Below are 5,860 nucleotides of genomic sequence, written 5' to 3'. Positions count from 1 at the left end.
GGGTTTTCTCCCGCGCGCCTCTGGAGCACGCATGCGCAGCTGCTCTGGCGGGTCGACAGTGGGGCGCGGAGTGCTGCAGGCACTTTTGTTTCTCGCGTCGGGCCAAGGGGGCGGGGCCTGACTTCCAGAACCATCCAGGTCTTGGCAGCTGGAGCTCGCTGTCAATCATTACACCCTGCTCACAATGTAACATTAAACAGCTGCCCTGGCACTCATAGCAATGAGTCATTTGTTACACTCCTGACCTTTGGGCACCCTGTGCGGAGGGGAGCGGGTAGGCCCGAGGGCCTCCTCGTCGGACTGCTCCTGGGCACGGCCAAGGGGGCCATCAGCCGGTCCAGGCAGCGGGCGGTCGAGGGGGTCGTTCAGCCCGACTGCCTGCCTCTCTTCCGCGCGTACATCCGCGCCAGGGTGTCCCTGGAGATGGAGCACGCGGTGTCCACCGGTACGCTCGCGGCCTTCCGCGAGAGGTGGGCGCCGGAGGGACTGGAGTGCATCATCACCCCCGGCAACCAAATTTTAATTTGATTTTATGTTTTAAAGTTTAATTTGGTTTAATTGCCGGGTTTTAGTGTCCCCCTCCCTTTTTATAGGGGGCACTTGTAAATTATGGTTTTAGAGCCCCCAAAAAAAAACCCAAAAATCTACAAAAATATTTTAAAAAACAAAAAAAGGGCCTTGCGAAATGTTTGGAGTGTCCCCCAGATTGGGGGTCACTTGACCTAATGTTTATTTGTCTCCTCTAAAAGAGTTGAATCATTTGTTTTTTAATTCTGAAAGAGGCTACGAAAAAAGGAGACAAGAAAAAAAACAATAAAACTTCAGGTAAATTTGAGTGGCTTTAATTTTTTTTTAAAACGATGCCAGAAAATGTTGCTGAATTCATCAAACTATTCATTCTTGGAACTACTCATTTCGTACATAGGATGCACAATGTGGCAGTTTTCTAGCAAACTGTGAGCCGTTTGCACTCCACAATCAGTTATGCCATTCCTGTGCACTGAAATATAATTGCTTATTTTTTGCAGACGTGTGTACATCACTAAAATCATCTTCTGCAACCAATGCGCACTGCAGGACGTACACTATTTAATTGGTATCAATAAAAATATTATGATTTAGCTTCAATGTAAGCTGCTCGTAACTTGCCTTTAACATAGGACCAAGTGCCAAGGTGCTTTATACGAGCTAATAAGGCATAAATCGACAGCAAGCCAAAGAAAGAGACATTAAGACAGGTGACATGCAGCTTAGTCAACGAGCTAGATTGTGAGGAGAGAAGTGGAGAGGTTTTAGGTGGGAATTATTTTTTATTCGTTCTTGGATGTGGGCATCGCTGGCAAGGCCCACCTTTATTGCCCATCACTAATTGCCCTTGAGAAGGTGGTGGTGAGCCGCCTCCTTGAACCGCTGCAGTTATTGTGGTGAAGGAACTCCCACAGTGCTGCAAGGGATGGAGTTTCAGGATTTTGACCCAGCGACGAAGGAACAACAATATATTTCCAAGTCAGGATAGTGTGTAACTTGGAGAGGAACTTGCAACTTCCATGTGCTGATGTTCCCATGCGCCTGCTGCCCTTGTCCTTCTAGGTAGCAGAGGTTGCGGGTTTAGGAAGTGCTGCCGAAGAAGCCTTGGCGAGTTGCTGTAATGTATCTTGTAGATGGTACACACTGCAGCCACGGTATGCCGATGATGGAGGGAGTCAGGAGGGGAGACACTCGCCACAGAATACCCAGCCTCTGACCTGATCTGTGTTTTTGTTCACCCTCTCCATTGCCCTTTGACTTTTCCTTCTCAACATTTTTTTTTACTTCGACCTTGTGTCCCTGCGCTCTCCCTTTGCCTCCCCCCTGGCCGCTTCCCTGCACATACCCTCACCACCACCTTCCCTTTTCTCTCCGACGAATAACCCGAGGGGGAAAAAGGCGGCAAGCACAGTGCTCGCGCGACGCCATCGCTCTAACGGTTTTTCTTCCGCGCGCCTCTGCAGCACGCATGAGTAGTTTTTTTTAATCCAATTTCGTTCCAGATCAACTCTAACGCCAAAGATCACTTTGCGCCAATGTGTTTGATCTTAGGCCAAAAGGCCGAGAGGCGAAGTTGCACCGTTCCTGGAAATATTGCAATACCAGGTCGGTGCATGGAGTGGACGGGGCATGCCCCTGATCCAGCTCCCTGCCCAAAAATCAATTCAATATCATGTCCCCATAGGGGATATTAAACTGATAAGAACAGATACTACACTTGACCTTAGCCAAAAGGCCGAGAAGCGATGAGTAGTTGCTCTGGCGGGTCAGCAGGGGCGCAGAGTGCTGCAGGCGCGGGCGCGCGCGGCCCCTTTTGTTCTCACGCCTCTGAACCGCAGAACTGCCGCGGGCGGAGGGAGAGGGGGGGCCTTCCGGCACCATCCGGGCCCTGACAGCTGGAGCTCGCTGTCAATCACAACCGGCTCACTTCAGCATCATTGCACCCTGCTCACAATTTAACATTGCACCCTTATTGATGTAATCAAATATAGGCTCAAATCCATCATAGTGCCATTTTTCCCTACCTGGAGCTCTTCCACTACTTCTTGAGCTCCAAATCCCATGGAGCCCATGCCCCGACATCTAGCGCAACAGATATCTCTGTCCACCAAAATGTCAATAGTTGAATTTTAAAAGAGATCTTGAGATAACGTTCAGTATTGTGCAATTAAAAGTCTAAACACTAGTGAGTGGGCTCCACATTCATACTCGCATCACTCCTGCAAGCCAGAATATCCTGCTTTGCTCATTTCCTCCAAATCTTCTTTTCCATTTTTCTGCAGCACGATTTATTTAATTTCCCCCTCATGCTTCTTGTTTTTATTTCACATTTTATTTCCAGTACTGCGAGCAGTACCTCACTTTCAAAAGACCGGCACAATTCAACATCTTTAAATTCTTGTGACATTTTGCCATAAAACAGTTGCTTGGCACTGGTGGCAAAGATACGATTAACAGTTACAAAAAGAAACGAGAGGGAGAAAAATAGAATAAAACTTTGTTATCTTGAGTGACTTTAATTTAAAAAATGCAGCATGCCAGGACATATTTTATAGTTTCCTTCCACTTTCTCAGGGTTGATATATCTGCCAATTCAACCGCCGTAGTTACAATATATGTTTCAGTACCTTAAGCACTGCCTGACACAGATTTCAATTCTCTTTGCCGAAGAGAGCTCTGACTATCTACGTATAGGCATAGAAGACATGACTCTGCTACGAATCATGAAACCTTAAAGAGAGAAAGGCATACTTACATTTATTTAGCACCTTTCACGAACTCAGAATGCCCTAAAAAGCACTTTCCAGCCAATGAAGTACTTTTGAAGTGTAGTCACTGCTGTAATGTAAGTAACGCGGCAGCTAATTGGCTTACAGCAAGATCCTACAAACAGAAATGTTTTAATGGTCATGTCATCTGTTTTGTGATGTTGATTAAGAGATTGAGGGCTGTATTGATACCCGCCCTCCGGTATGGCTCAGAGATGTGGACCGTATGCAGTAGACACCTCAAATCGCTGGAGAAATACCATGAACGATATCTCCGCAACAACCTGCAAATCCCCTGGGAGGACATCATCATCATCATCATCATAGGCAGTCCCACAGAATCGAGGAAAATATGCTTCCACTCCTGAAATGAGTTCTTCGTTTCCATAGAAACATAGAAATATAGAAAATAGGTGCAGGAGTAGGCCATTCGGCCTTTCAAGCCTGCACCACCATTCAATATGATCATGGCTGATCATTCACCTCAGTACCCCTTTCCTGCTTCCTCTCCATACCCCTTGATCCCTTTAGCCGTAAGGGCCATATCTAACTCCCTCTTGAATATATCCAATGAACTGGCATCAACAACTCTCTGCAGCAAGGAATTCCACAGGTTACCAACTCTCTGAGTGAAGAAGTTTCTCCTCATCTCAATCCTAAATGGCCTACCCCTTATCCTAAGACTGTGTCCCCTGGTTCTGGACTTCCCCAACATCGGGAGCATTCTTCCCGCATCTAACCTGTCCAGTCCCGTCAGAATCTTATACATTTCTATGAGATCCCCTCTCATCCTTCTAAACTTCAGTGTATAAAGGCCCAGTTGATCCAGTCTCTCCTCATATGTCAGTCCAGCCATCCCTGGAATCAGCCTAGTGAACCTTCGCTGCACTCCCTCAATAGCAAGAACGTCCTTCCTCAGATTAGGAGACCAAAACTGAACACAATATTCCAGGTGAGGCCTCACCAAGACCCTGTACAACTGCAGTAAGACCTCCCTGCTCCTATACTCAAATCCCCTAGTTATGAAGGCCAACATGCTATTTGCCTTCTTCACCGCTTGCTGTACCTGCATGCCAACTTTCAATGACTGATGAACCATGACACCCAGGTCTCGTTGCACCTCCCCTTTTCCTAATCTGCCACTATTTAGATAATATTCTGCCTTCGTGTTTTTGCCACCAAAGTGGATAACCTCACATTTATCCACATTATACTGCATCTGCCATGCATTTGCCCACTCACCTAACCTGTCCAAATCACCCAGCAGCCTCTGAGCATCCTCCTCACAGCTCACACTGCCACCTAGTTTAGTGTCATCTGCAAACTTGGAGATAGTACACTCTATTCCTTCATCCAAATCGTTAATATATATTGTAAAGAGCTGGGGTCCCAGCACTGAGCCCTGCGGCACGCCACTAGTCACTGCCTCCCGTTCCGAAAAGGACCCGTTTATCCCTACTCTCTGCTTCCTGTCTGCCAACCAGTTCTCTATCCACGCCAGTACATTACCCCCAATACCATGTGCTTTGATTTTGCACACCAATGTCTTATGTGGGACTTTGTCAAAGGCCTTTTGAAAGTCCAAATACACCACATCCACTGGTTCTCCCTTGTCCACTCTACTAGTTACATCCTCAAAAAATTCCAGAAAATTTGTCAAGCATGATTTCCCTTTCATAAATCCATGCTGACTTGGACCGATCCTGTTACAGCTTTCCAAATGCGCTGCTATTTCATCCTTAATAATTGATTCCAACATTTTCCCCACTACTGATGTCAGGCTAACCGGTCTATAATTTCCTGTTTTCTCTCTCCCTCCTTTTTTAAAAAGTGGTGTTAATTTAGCTACACTCCAGTCCATAGAAACTGATCCAGAGTTGATAGACTGTTGGAAAATGATCACCAATGCATCCACTATTTCTAGGGCCACCTCCCTAAATACTCTGGGATGCAGACAATCAAGCCCCAAGGATTTGTCGGCCTTCAATCTCATCAATTTCCCCAACACAATTTCCCGCCTAATAAGGATATCCTTCAGTTCCTCCTTCTCACTCAACCCTCGGTCCCCTAGTACATCCGGAAGGTCATTTGTGTCTTCCTTCGTGAAGACAGAACCAAAGTATTTGTTCAATTGGTCTGCCATTTCTTTGTTCCCCATTATTAATTCATCTGAGTCTGACTGCAAGGGACCTACGTTTGTCTTCACTAATCTTTTTCTCTTCACATATCTATAGAAGCTTTTGCAGTCAGTTTTTATGTTCCCGGCAAGCTTTCTCTCGTACTCTATTTTCCCCCTCCTAATTAAACCCTTTGTCCTCCTCTGCTGAATTCTAAATTTCTCCCACTCCTCAGGTTTGCTGCTTTTTCTGGCCAATTTATATGCCTCTTCCTTGGATCTAACACTATCCTTAATTTCCCTTGTTAGCCACGGTTGAGCCACCTTCCCTGTTTTATTTTTACTCCAGACAGGGATGTACAATTGTTGAAGTTCATCCATGTGATCTATAAATGTTTGCCATTCCCTATCCACCGTCAACCCTTTAAGTATCATTTGCCAGTCTATT

General features: G+C 46.1%; 1 pseudogene; it reads right to left on the bottom strand.

The window, feature by feature from the left end:
• Nucleotides 1–2,096: 2,096 nt before the first annotated feature.
• On the bottom strand, nt 2,097–2,275 carry LOC139264801 (U2 spliceosomal RNA; annotated as a pseudogene).
• Nucleotides 2,276–5,860: the final 3,585 nt, after the last annotated feature.

The sequence above is a fragment of the Pristiophorus japonicus genome, chromosome 5 (assembly GCF_044704955.1).
Source record: "Pristiophorus japonicus isolate sPriJap1 chromosome 5, sPriJap1.hap1, whole genome shotgun sequence".
Classification (NCBI taxonomy): domain Eukaryota; kingdom Metazoa; phylum Chordata; class Chondrichthyes; family Pristiophoridae; genus Pristiophorus; species Pristiophorus japonicus.
Note: the sequence above shows the minus strand (reverse complement) of the source record. Positions and strands in the feature narration are given on the sequence as shown.